General features: G+C 42.8%; 1 long non-coding RNA gene across 2 annotated transcripts; it reads left to right on the top strand.

Annotated features, from left to right (window-relative positions):
- Positions 1–12,213: 12,213 nt before the first annotated feature.
- LOC121803361 lies at positions 12,214–14,013 on the top strand. 2 transcript variants are annotated; one of them, XR_006050967.1, is made up of 4 exons: positions 12,214–12,803; positions 13,089–13,149; positions 13,234–13,346; positions 13,433–14,013. It is a non-coding gene; the product is annotated as an uncharacterized LOC121803361 (long non-coding RNA). The 2 variants fall into 2 exon arrangements; XR_006050966.1 differs by having other exon boundaries at positions 12,214–13,149.
- Positions 14,014–14,320: the final 307 nt, after the last annotated feature.

A 14,320-nucleotide genomic window follows, 5' to 3' on the forward strand; every position in this document is an offset into this window, starting at 1 on the left:
CGGCTCGTTCGCACTAGGTTCATCTCGAAGAAATGAAACCCTAGCCACATTTTGAGCGCCAGTAATCGATGTGTTGAGCTTTAGAGTGTGTTTCTCCCTTACGAGCCTTGCCTTTCCTTTTTCGTGACACCAATTGGAACCCATCCTCATCCACACTTGGTTGACTCCCAAAGGCCTCTCTTGAGCTCGGCGGATCGGCATCCATTGTGCCCTCCTTGTTCTCCTCTTGGTTGGCACTTTCTTTCCCCTTATTCTTGTGATCAATGTTCGGTGAAGTGCCAACCCTAGTCGACGCCTTTGGACGCCACTCTCGGCGGGTGGCCTTGGGGATAAGGTTCGAGTAAGCCTCCTTTGTTGGTCCATGACTATCCTTACCTCCTCCACGTGACTTCCTTCCTGATGCGTGACAATCATCTTTCAAGTGCCCAACATGCTTACAATTGGCACAAAACAACGGAATACGGTCCCATTCCACTTTGTATCTTGATTCTTTTCCTCGGATATTGATGATAATTTCTTCCGTCGGGGGGATAGAGATATCAATCTCTACACATATCCTAGCGAAGGAGAGACGGGTTTGATGAATTGTGGCATGGTCGGCTTGTATTGGCTTGCATAGGAGTTTGCTGATTGCCATGATAGTCGATTCCTCATATAGATGGGTCGGGATTCCTACGATGTTACACCAAAAGGAAACAATCGGCGTTTCAAAGAAGGTATCATAATCCGGTGCCCATTTGAACACCCTCATCGGGTGGATACCAACATACCAATTTGGACTCCCATTAGGACCATTTAAAACCTTAGCATAGTCGGCCACCTCTTGGAATTGGAGTAAAATGTGCTTAGCATTCAAGTATTTCCAAGAGAATGAGCCAACTAATCCCAAACCTCCTAGGGTTTTTTTAATTTGATATGTGGATGGGAGCAAATGGGAGAACTTTCCAACAATGGCTAGCCCTAGCTTCTCTGAGAGGTAATCCGTTTCTAAATCGGAAAAGGAAAGGGATGGTGTACCTTCAAAACATCCGGCTATCCCCAAGGATTTTATCTTGCCGGCGTCGAAGATGATTGGCTCGGCCTTCTGCGGGTTGTGCGCGGCTGATGCTCCCTCCACGGTCCCCATCCCCACGTGGACGAGGGGTTCTTTCGCTCCTTCCAAGTTTTCGCTGGCGACGCCAGCTTTTTCGGCGAGGATTCCGGCAGCTGAGCACCGGGAACTCGGCCCCCCTTGCATTCATCCAAGACGAGATGAGATGAGGTGAGGGAGGATGTGTGACACATGTTGTTGCATTTGAATTCAAATTAGCATTTTCCAAAAATGGACCAACAAATCCTTGCCCATGCAAAGTGGAATCCGAGTCATCCTCCGTGGCAAAGCTCGCCCCCTCCTCTACAAAAATCCAAATCTTTCCATTAGCGTTCGAGCCCATGTAGACTAGCCCCAACGCTTTAGAGAACCTCTCCGGGTTAGGGCTTGTGAGCGGCTCCATTATTGCAAGAAAAATGACATTATGAGACTTGATTAATCTTTTCAAAACGTTTTGGGTTGGCGCATTCGCGATCCCCCTAACGTTCCAAAACATGAAATTAAAAGACATAATTAACAAAGGTGGTTCATACCCGGCGGGTGTGAAGTCCCCCCCTGAAATTCGATGATTTATTGATCATGGCATACTTGGCTTGTCTCGGCCTCCATGATTAGATAGGTAGTACCACCGGCCTCGATGCAAGGATGTACCTCCATGTCGAGACTTTCACTCCCCCCATGCTCATCGGCATCATACGCGTCATTATCCATGAGGGAATAGTATTGGTTGGTGCTCATGTGGTTTCTGATTCTTTGAGCCCCATAGTTACCATCCGAGAGTTGGGATACCGAGCCTTTCGGGCCCCAGTGTGTCGATGAGGGCACCCACTTCGGCCGCTAAGGCTACTTCTTGCTGCACCCGACGATCCTTCTTCTCGAGGGTAGATGAAAGGCGCAAAGCCCTTAAGTGGCTTGGAGATCGTTTGCCCGGTTCTACTTACTCTATCAAATTGGCATCCTGGCGCCGTGTCGCTTGGTTCATGGTGTTCACCTAGAATGTTCGACCCCATCCTATCAGACTCCTCGGTTTTGTTAGATGCCGAGGTATTGTTGCTTTGACCCCCCTTCCCCTTTGCTTTTCCTTGTTGTCTCCACTCCTTACCATTCATGAATTGTTTTGCCAGTTCTTGTGGACGTTGGGTGCCTACAGTCTCATGTTGTGGCTAGTTGGGTGGAATGATATTATAGTTTCTCTTACTTTGCTGTTCCGTCTTTCCTGCCGCATAGCATACTTCACTTTTGTGACCAACGTGCTTACACTCCCGACAATATGAAGGTATTTTATCCCACCTAACTTGTTGCACCATCTCGCATCCACAAATGTCCAAGATAATCTCCTCGGGGGAATTCTTGGAGATGTCAATTTCGACGCAAATTCGGGCCAAAGAGAATCTCGTTTTGTTAGCCGTGGCCGGATCTACTTGGATCGGAGTGCCTAAGAGCTTGCCGATGGCGAAGTGTGCCGATTGATCAAAGAGGTGAATGGGAAGGCCAATTAGGTTTCACCATATTGCCGCGATTGGGGACTCACAATATGCATCAAATTCCGAGGACCATTTGAAGACCCTCATGGGGTGGCGGTCTATGAACTAGATTGGAGTACCTTTTGGTCCACTAAGAAACCGGGCGTAGTCCGCAATATCCTCAAATAGAACAAGAATGTGTTTAGCATTAATATACTTCCATGAGAAACCACGACAAAACTTGATGTTATCTAGGGCCTTTTGGATTTGGGGAGAGGCCGGGATAGAATGAGAAAACTTACCGACAATGGCATGTCCGAGGCTATTTGCCAGCTTCTGGATTTCTGCTCCGGAGAAGTAGATGGCTGGGATACCGTTCGATGTGGTCGCATATCCAATGGTTTGAATGTTCTCCAGAACGAAGGCTTCCGGTCCACCCGGGTTTGGACTATCCCGGATCATGTCGGCCATGGAGATTGGTGAAACGGCTGGCAGCGGAAGTGTGCGTTCAAAACGGATCACATGAATTTGATATAATTAGCAGATTATTTAGACAAAATCTATTTGCGTAATTATCACATGTATCATGCTCATAACTTGAATTAAAACATGCTTTAGCACAAAAAATCCCTAAAACATGCTTACTACGGAATTAGCCAATTTACCTTGTTGATTCAATCAAGAATCGATGATGGCTTGCTCCGTCTCCACGTGAAGATATTCAATACAAGACCTCAGATCTTCTGACTGGTGTCCCGGACTATACGCTGATATTTGTGTGGGCAAATCTCACCAATGTACTAGGACTCGAATAATGGAAGACAGAACTCAGCTCACGGAGGAGGCACAAATTTCGAGCTCTCTCTTTAGAGGGGAACGAAAATTTTGATAATAAATTGTTATGTTTTTTGTCTCCTTTATTCTCCTATTTATATAAGTCACATATTGGGCCCAATCAGGGATCTAAGGAAGAATTTGGAACAGGCCTCACCCAATTAGCTTTTTACTAATTAAATTGAACCCACAATTTAATATAAGCTTATATTGGAATATTACGAGCAGCCACTACAGAAGTAATATTGCACTGCCTTCCAAATCCGAAATTACAAGTATTCCGGGTTTCCTTTAATTGCATTTGATTCATTTCCCGCGCTTAAGATGGAAACAACCATTAATTAATTAATGTCTGCTATAGACTTAATTAATTAACATATTTCGAATTCCAAGAGTGGACTTAGCAAGAAACTCTTATTTATTATTCATAGAGTAATCAAACTCCAACTAGCTAGGTTCCGAATAATAAAACCTCGTTTTGAGCTCCTCTTGTGGATGTTATCAAACGAGACTCTCCTCGCGCACGTTTCAACATAATAGCAATCCTAGCACCTCTAGATAATGATCGCCACTACCCAATATACCTGGATCGTTGGGTTACAAAAAACCCGCACCTTTGGTAAGTCAAAGTAGTGGATCCTCAATATCGTATGCTCAATGCTAACGTACATTGATTAAGAAATTAATTTTCAAGACCTCGTCTTTCAGTAGATAGCATAAAGACTCGTCTTGCTGTTAGATCCATTCAGTGCTATACCACACCAACGTCATCTTATTTCAATAAGGTTTAGAAATAATCGGGCTGACATTGCAACCTTTCGCGATAGGTAGTCTAGGCCTATCTAGGTTGTGAAATTCTTATTTTTCTTTGTTTAGAACTGACCGTGTTACCTTAAATAGGACGACGCCCACAACCGGTCTACTAAAACAAAGACTTAGACTTTGTTACGTTTGCTCATACATTTAAATATGTAATAAACAACCATTAAATGTAAAACATAACAACATTATGACAAAAATAATCTGTTGCATTTATTTGAAAATAACCATTAGAGTTTTACAGTATCCATTCACTCGAAAGGTGATTTATAGTATTCAAAACCCTAACAATCTCCCACTTATACTCAAAACAGCTTTCGAGTATACAAAATAGTAGTGCACACGTCTAAATTTCTCCCACTTATACTGAAAGCGAGTTGAGGTCTTGAATGAGTCGAACTCACATCCCTTCAACGTGGCACTCGAACGGTTTTACCGCCAAAGCCTTTGAAAAAGGATCTGCCAGGTTGTTCTCTGACGCAATCTTGACCACTTTTATGTCTCCTCTCTGCACTATATCTCTAATGATATGATACTTCCGCTCTATGTGTTTTCTCGCTTTGTGAGCTCTTGGTTCTTTCGAGTTTGCCACAGCACCAGATTTGTCACAATAAATGGTGATGCTCTTGGGCAGATTCGAAACCACACCTAAATCCATAAGGAAGTTCTTGAACCATACAGCCTCTTTTGCAGCCTCCGAAGCGGCCACATACTCGGCTTCCATGGTCGAGTCCGCGATGCATTTCTGCTTCACACTCTTCCAAATTACGGCTCCACCTCCTAAGGTGAACACATATCCTGAAGTAGATTTGCTCGAGTCCTGATCAGCTTGAAAGTCTGAGTCAGTATATCCCAAAGGACAGAGCTCGGCTGCATTGTAAACTAGAGCATAGTCCTTAGTCCGTTTAAGGTACTTGAGTATGTTCTTTACGGCAGTCCAATGTCCTTGGCCCGGATTCGACTGATATCTTGCCACCATGCCAACAGCAAAGCAAATATCTGGTCTAGTACAAAGCATAGCATACATGAGACTTCCAATTGCCAAAGCATATGGAATCCTTCTCATTGCTTGTATCTTAGACGGCATTTTAGGGCACATCTCTTGAGATAAATGGATGCCATGTCTAAAAGGTAAGAAACCTTTCTTGGCGTCCTGCATGCTAAAACGACTAAGTACTGTTTCGATGTAAGATTCTTGAGATAAGCACAACATCTTCTTCTCTCGATTCCGAAGAACCTTGATCCCGAGGATGTGTCCCGCGTCTCCCATATCCTTCATCTCGAACTGGTTTGATAACCATGTTCGAACTGATGACAACATCTTTTTATTGTTTCCAATTAGAAGAATGTCATCTACATATAAAACTAAGAACACCACATTCCCCTTATCAACTTTCTTATACACGCAGCTTTCACTTGGGCACTTTTCGAATCCAAACTTACAAACAGTTTGATCGAAACATTGGTTCCACGATCTGGATGCTTGCTTGAGGCCATAAATGGTTTCTTAAGCTTCCAAACCATGTGTTCTTTGCCCTTTATGGCATAACCTTCGGGTTGTTCCATGTAGATGGTCTCCTCAAGACTGCCTTTTAGAAACACAGTCTTAACGTCCATCTGCCATACATCCCAATCCATATAAGCTGCAATAGACAACAGTATCCGGATCGATTTGAGCATGGCCACTGGGGAGAAGGTCTCATCATAATCGATGCCTTCCTTTTGGGTATACCCCTTGGCCACTAGTCTTGCTTTGAAGACTTTAACTCATCCATCAGGTCCACGTTTACGTTTATATATCCACTTACTCCCAATGGCAGTACAACCTTCGGGTAGGACGGACAAATCGTAGACGTCTTTGTCTATCATAGATTGTAGTTCCGAATCCATTGCTTTTACCCATTCGCAATGATCGACATCTGCCTGCGCATCCGCAAAGTTCCAGGGATCTAATACATTGCTGTCCGAGGAGTGATCCATAGATTCTCCCAAACCAATGTATTTGTCGGGCTCATGTGAGACCCTCCCACTGCAGCGCGGCACTACAATATTTTGAGTAGAAGTTGAAGTTTCGGGAATTGTTTTTACACTTGGTACTTGTTCTTGGTTAATGGAACTTGTGACAAAAGTTAGCTCATCAAGAGCCACTTCACTGCTGGGTTTATGATTCATTACATTGTCTTCCTCTAAGAATGTCGCGTGAGTGCTCACAATGACTTTCTTATCTCGGAGACTAAAGAATTCATAACCTTTCGTTCCTTTGGGGTATCCTATAAGCAAACATACCTCCGTCCTAGATCCTAGCTTAGTTGGATCCTTTTCCAATACATGAGCCGGGCAACCCCAAACCTTGAGATGTGCTAGATTGGGCTTACGCCCAGTCCACAACTCATATGGAGTTTTAGGTACGGATTTTGATGGTAAATTGTCTAAAATGTGACTTGCGGAAAGCAAGGCATGTCCCCAAAATGAAATAGGCAGACGTGCATAACTCATCATCGATCGAACCATGTTTAATAAGGTCCTGTTCCTTCTTTCAGCCACGCCGTTCTGCTGGGGCGTGCCCGGCGCAGTCAGTTGGGATTGAATTCCCACTTCCGATAAGTAGTCCAAAAATTCGGCACTGAGGTATTCGCCTCCACGATCAGATCGTAGGCATTTGATATTCTTCCCATGATACTTCTCCACAAGAGTCTTAAAGTCTTTAAACTTGTCAAAAGACTCTGACTTGTGACGCATCAAGTAGACATATCCAATTTTCGAGAAATCATCAATAAATGTGATGAAGTATCGAAAACCACCTCTTGCCTCAGTTGACATTGGTCCACATACATCGGAATGAACGAGCTCAAGTACTTCCTTGGCTCTATTGCCCTTAGCCTTAAAAGGCCTCTTGGTCATCTTGCTTTCTAAGCATGACTCACACTTATGAAAAGGTTCCTCCTCTAGACCTTTGATAAGATCTTGTTGAACAAGAGAATGGATCCTCCTTTCATTGGCATGACCAATTCTAAGGTGCCACAAGTACGTTTCGTTCATTGAACTTGAAGGTTCCTTTCGTTTCTTTGAAATTTTCGATGTTGTATTAAGTTCTGATTTGCGATTTTTAAACTGTGTAGATGTGATTGTGTACGGATTGTTTTCCATGATACCACGACAGATATAAGAACCATCTTTCTTAATAACGCAGTTGTCATTAAAAGAAATCGAATATCCATCATAAACCAATTTAGAAACTGAAATTAAATTTCTTCTAAAAGAAGGTATCAACAAAACATTCTTCAAACTCAAAAATCTATCACTACTAAAAGGCAAATAAATGTCTCCCACTGCAACGGCGGCCACTTTGGTAGCCTCGCCCAGCTGGACTTCGATCTCACGATCATGTAGCCGTCTTGTCACCTGCATTAAGTCAGGATCAAAACAAATATGATCAGTGGCACCTGTGTCAATAACCCAAATGCAAATTGATGTCGAAGTCAAACAAGACTCGACAACTAGAGCCTGGTGCATACCTGTAGCCTTGCCCCGTTTAGGACAGTCTGGCTTCCAATGCCCCTTCTCTCCACACTTGAAACACTTCCCCGTGGGCTTCTTGATAGCCCTCTTCTTCTTCTTTCCCTTAGCTATCTTGACCGGTCCTGAGTTCGGTGCCTGCCTTTTTCCTTTGCTAGGCTTTAAGCCAGAGGAACGATGTCCAAATTTTGTTTCCATTCTATGTAATTTTGGCCCTCGAGTTTATTTTCTTTGAGAATTGCAGAAAGAGGATTGAACGACATATTGACGATTTCGATTGCACTGCATAACAGAGTATTTTACTATTGTCATAAGTTTGATTAGATTAACCATAAAACTTTTTAAAATCTTACAACTGTAAAATTAAAATTTTGTACCCTCCAGAGGAAGTCAATACGCATTAAAATCTTACAGTTTTACTAGTCACAACACCGACGAATAGTCCAGAGACCACAGAGTGGCATGGCCGCCGAATGTTGCCTAAGCAAGACCATCTCTTTAGCATTACAGAGTCTTGTTTCTACAACACACTCCCATAACAATGCTTATGTGTTGCTAACAAGATCAAGCTATCTCATAAATTCTGAATCTCATAGTTTCTTAGGATTATTGTCCCCACAGGGCAGGTGGCGATAATATTGGAAACCACATTCTAGTTCATACTATTTATATTTGAGAAGTCCGCCCTTATGAACTTGCTATTTTCTTAGGATTATTGTCCCCACAGAGCAGGTGGCAATAATATTAGAAAAATGCTTCATAAATTGCAGACCAATTGATGGAGACCATATACAAACGTTGAGTTTGTAATTATAGCTTAGATATTTCGGTTATGGTTTTTCTTTAATTATCCTTAGTCTTAGGGCAGAGAAAGACTTGGTTAAATTCTGTTGGTATTTAATCTACTGGATAATTAAATCTTTTATTAATTGGTATCTTCCTTTAGGGAATAATTATTCTAGAATATAATTCTTATTCATGTCTACTATAAGAGTTGACTAAAATAAATGAATTATTTAATTCTTAATAAGACATGAAAAATTAAATTCAAATTAATTCCATGTTCAAGATTAGGAAGAGATATTTCATTATTTAATGTATTCATACATATCTATCCTTTTTAGGATCTTAGATATATAAATATTAGGAAACTATTAAATTATTCTTATCCATATCATCTAGGAATCAAAATATTATTATTTATTTCCATAGATATAGAAAATAATAAAAATATTCCTTAAATCTAGATAAATATTAGGAAACTATTAAATTATTCTCATCTATATCATCTAGGAATAAAATAATATTATTTATTTCCATAGATATAGATAATAATAAAAATATTCCTAAAATCTAGGTAAATCTTCCAAAAAGATTTTATTTCCATTAAATAATAATATTTTAATGATATCTTTTAATAAAATAATTAAATAATCATTAAAAAAACTTTCATCGTTATCTCATCGTACGAGGTTCGCACGAACGATGAACGATGAAAATCCGACGAGTTCTTCGTCGGACCATGACGCACGAAGCGTCTCGGCCACCAGCGCGCAGATGGCGCGCCAGCGTCTCGGCCAGCGGCTCGTCGGGTGTCGCCAGCGTCTCGGCCAGGAGCGTGCGCAGAGGCGCGGCTCCTCTTGGCCAGCGGCGAGCACCCGTCACGGCGTCTCGGCTAGTCGGGTGCCGACGCTTCTCGGCCAGGCGCGCACGCAGCGGCGTGCGTCTCTCGGCCAGTTTCTCGGCGCCCGTCTCGGCGCGAGCTCTCGGCCAGCGGCGCGCACGGTGGCGCGCCCGCTCTCGGCCAGCTCCAACCTTCCCCCTAGGGTTCGGCCTGGCGTCTCGGTACCTCGGCACGTTCTCGGTTGAACTGCGGTGCCAGTCCATCAGCCGCGTCGACCTCGCCCGGGTTCCGTCTGGTGCGTGTGGTCTCGGCCGGCGGCGCGCACGAGCCCTACTCGTCTGCGCGTCGCCCTGTGATCACGGCTCCTGGCTCCCACTGTCTTGACATCCCTACCTCGATCGCATGTGGTGCGTTCGAGCAATTCAAGTTCTTTGATTCGATAGTTCTTGAGTTCATCATGCATAAAATTAAACAAAAACACCAAGAACATGCTTCGCAATCAAATAACACATGCATACATGAATTTAAGTCACATATTGGGCCCAGTCAGGGATCTAAGGAAGAATTTGGAACAGGCCTCACCCAATTAACATTTTACTAAATAAATTGAACCCACAATTTAATATAAGCTTATATTGGAATATTACTAGCAGCCACTACAGAAGTAATATTGCACTGCCTTCCAAATCTGAAATTACAAGTATTCCGGGTTTTCTTTAATTGCATTTGATTCATTTCCCGCGCTTAAGATGGAAACATCCATTAATTAATTAATGTCTGCTATAGACTTAATTAATTAACATATTTCGAATTCCAAGAGTGGACTTAGCAAGAAACTCTTATTTATTATTCATAGAGTAATCAAACTCCAACTAGCTAGGTTCCGAATAATAAAACCTCATTTCGAGCTCCTCTTGTGGATGTTATCAAACGAGACTCTCCTCGCGCATGTTTGGTAAGTCAAAGTAGTGGATCCTCAATATACCTGGATCGTTGGGTTACGAAAAACCCGCACCTTTGGTAAGTCAAAGTAGTGGATCCTCAATATCGTATGCTCAATTCTAACGTACATTGATTAAGAAATTAATTTTCAAGACCTCGTCTTTCAGTAGATAGCATAAAGACTCGTCTTGCTGTTAGATCCATTCAGTGCTATACCACACCAACGTCATCTTATTTCAATAAGTTTTAGAAATAATCGAACTGACATTGCAACCTTTCGCGATAGGTAGTCTAGGCCTATCTAGGTTGTGAAATTCTTATTTTTCTTTGTTTAGAACAGACCGTGTTACCTTAAATTGGACGACGCCCACAACCGGTCTACTAAAACAAAGACTTAGACTTTGTTACGTTCGCTCATACATTTAAATATGTAATAAACAACCATTAAATGTAAAACATAACAACATTATGACAAAAATAATCTGTTGCATTTATTGGCGTTTCGCTCGGCGGCTCCACTTCCTTCCCGGGGTAGGTTGTTTGTCAAGGGTTTGTTCCATCCCTCCCCGCCCATGGCCGGATTTCCTTTGGCGGTCTCTCCTTGGGGGTCGGCGTGTGTGTCACCTTCGGCGCTCGGCTTTATGGCATCACGTGACGTCTCCCCCACTACGACGGTCCGATTGGGGCCAGCCGCCTTGTTCTAGGTCTTGGGGTCAACCGTGTCTCGAGGCATATGATTGTCGGCCTTAGCTTTCGGCCAAGTCTGAGCCGGCCTAGCATGCGGCTCACCAATTTCAAAAGTGTCTCAAATTTTCCGAGTCCTTCCTCTTTTAAGAGGCGGGAAGTCCTTAAGGGGGGGAACATAAGCAACCAAATGCATGATCGGCGGTGTTTCGATTCCCGGTAACACAAGAGGGTAGGGTTCCTCCACCATGTGAGCTTCCTCCGGTTGGTTGACGGCAAGGAGGGGCTGTGCCACCATGGAGTCAAGCCTCTCCGCCGAGTCCAAGGACGCAAGCTGTAACAAATCGTCATGTTTTGGCTGCATTGGGAGGACGGTAGTTGGTTCTTCATGTGACAACCCGGCTTGGTAAGGGATAAAGAAGCTTTTTAAAGGTGCTTTTGTTCTTTTATCCAAATCGGGTATTTTAACTTCCACAACATCCAAGGACTCTTGAACATCACATGGGGCAGCAATATTCGCTTGGGGGGCGTGTGAGTGTACTACCTCATTTTTGCCGACAGGGGAAAAGACGCCGCCGTTGCCCTGGCTGGAATCCGGCGATTTTGCGGAAGTTCCTTTGTCATCGTAAGTTCCGAAATCCGCTTCATCCTCTTTCTCATTGTGAGTGAGAGCTACACTACCTTCCAAAGTCACTTTCTTACTAGCATCATGGCCCGAAGTCGCTGGGAAGATAGCCACCTTGCAATGTTGGTTTTTTCTGGCGGGACTGTCTTCTCCACCGAATGATAACTTTTTGCGGAGTTGTTTATCCTCCGGGAGGGACGAGGTGATGAATCTTTTCCGGCCATTCCCTTTGGAGGGTGGTGCCGGCATGTTATTTCTCAATTTACATCGGGATTTTGTGACTTAAAGCTTCATGGACTTGGTTGGCTCTTTGGGGGAGATGTCTTCGGGAGATCGGAAGACCATTAGTTGGTCCGAGATGACTCGGGCTTCCTCGGGGCCTGGTGTAGGGTCCGGCGGGTGTTCCGCCATAGTCGGCCGTGGAGAAGGCCACCAAGGAGGGTAGCCGAGTTTGGTGGTTGGCCGGAGTGTTGACAAAGTGGTGGTGGAAGGAGCCTCGGAGGGGAGGTGGTGTGTTGGTGCGGTGGTCGTCGGATTGGGCGTGCCGGTCGGAGGGGGTGTGTTGAGGTGCGGGGGTGTGTGGGGTGTGCGGGGGTCAAGAGCCGGCCGGCGGGAACTCAGCAATATAAGCTGATTCTATTTCATTTTGTATTCATTCATTCACAAATTAATGCAAAGCTCTTCTTCTCTCAATCTCTCTTCTCCCTCGCATAGTTCTATCTGTGTAGGTGCGATTCCGATCGCCGTTCTTACCTCCGGCAGCCCCAATTCTGCACCAGGAACTTACTTAGATGATGAGAAAAAGCTTGATGAATGAACAATATGCAACTCTCCTCTCCTTGCTAGCTAGACTCTTGAAGCACTTTCCTCTAAACTTGAATGTGTGGAAACATGAATTTTTGTGGGTGGAATGGATAAGTTTATATGATGAAACTGATGAGAGATTGTGATGGGAAAAAGGGTTGATAGGGATGTTCTATTTATAGTGAATTTCTTACCGTGTGATGTTGAATGTGGCGACAAGATACGTAAGGCTCCTCTCCTCTTATTCTTCATACTCATCATGGTGTTGGGGATTTTGTTCCTCTGATTCTAATTAACTCACCGTTGGAGCATGCATGGGGAGGATTTATTCATGCAAGATTTTGAAAATGATAATGCGTGTGTGCTATGGCTAGCTGCAACGGGACGAGCAATTTTGTTTAGGTTTGTATACTCAATGTCATACACTAACTAAACATTGCACAATTATGCCAACTGTTGAGGTTTTGGGGCACTTTAGGCCTTTCTTTGCTGCGTGCATTTGAATAAGCAATATATCTGGGATATTAAGAAACCTATTTAATATAGTAAGCATTATATCTGGGTTGTCGAGTAGTACTAGTTCAGTCATGCATTTTAGCTCATTCATCAGATCGATATTTGCCATGTTTTTCTGTTAATTGTGGCTTCATTATAAAAACTTTTTTATATAGTATATGTTATGTGCAGGCTCTTCCACTATATCTGGATAAGTTGTTTCCTATTGTTGCTGTCATTCCGTCGACTGTTGGTGAGTCAACACTTTTTTTTACTGCATTTGGTCATACTTCTTCGATGAGATTAACTCATACATATGTTTATGTTGGTTGAACAGATAATCCCTCAAGCAGCTTGCTCTAGACATGGTTGGTTGCGGGTGCTTATTGTGTATGGCTTGTGCACATTTTGATGATCATTTGCTACCCGATTGCTTACCCTGTTGAAAAGGTAACGCAATTATTTTTGTAATTTTGGCAGCTGATAGTTGACAATTATGTGTTTACGGGATACTAACTTGAACATTTGCTTAACAGCCTATGAAATTGATCAAACGGAAGACATGACAATGCTGAGTTGGTTCAAAAAAGGAAAGAATGAGGACAGAGATTACTGCTGCCCCATTTGCTTTGATGACTTCCACATTCTATGTTGGGCTAACTGTCGCCATTGGTTTTGTGGCAAGTCTCTCTCTTTCTGCATTTTTTTCTTTTCAACTTCAACTTGAAATGAAGAAATTGGAGTCTTAAATTTGTGGGTTTTGTTTTCTTGTTGCCTCTGCCTAAAAAAGAAATGCAGCTTCTATTTATCAATATTTGATTAAATGTGGGAGGAAATGAATAGATTAAATGTGTTTCATGGAAAATTTCCAGTATTGCAAGTGTCATAGGTGTCGATCCTTGATATCTAATCTGGTTCCCTTCAGCCAGGAAGACAAGTTCGCAAGATACTCAGAGAGCTCAAGCGACACAATTAGTTCAAGTACTTTTGTTTAGTTTTCTGTACAAGTAAATATTGGTGTATGCTGCTTTTACATTCATATGCAATGTCTTGACATGTTTCCTCTAGATGGATGTAATGAGATTGAATGGATAACTGCTAACTCATATCTGTTAATACCAAGTCTCATTGCCATTTGACAGGCCTTTTGTTGCCGTCTCTTTTACTTTTAGAATAGCTACTTCAGTATAACGGTTTTTTAGTTTCTAAACTCTCGTGGACATTTCATGTGATTCCAATTATATAAATGTATATATTTATTGGTTTATCTATCATGATTCTCATTTGGTTGGTTATTATGGATTGTTTATTGCTTTAATGCAGGTAGAAACATGATTTTGTGTATAGGTTTAAAGAAAAATAATAAAATAGTGCTAATATGTTTCTGGAAGATTACCAACGGGTAAATGCCGTTGGTAATTTGA

This window comes from Salvia splendens, chromosome 5, assembly GCF_004379255.2.
Source record: "Salvia splendens isolate huo1 chromosome 5, SspV2, whole genome shotgun sequence".
Classification (NCBI taxonomy): Eukaryota; Viridiplantae; Streptophyta; class Magnoliopsida; order Lamiales; family Lamiaceae; genus Salvia; species Salvia splendens.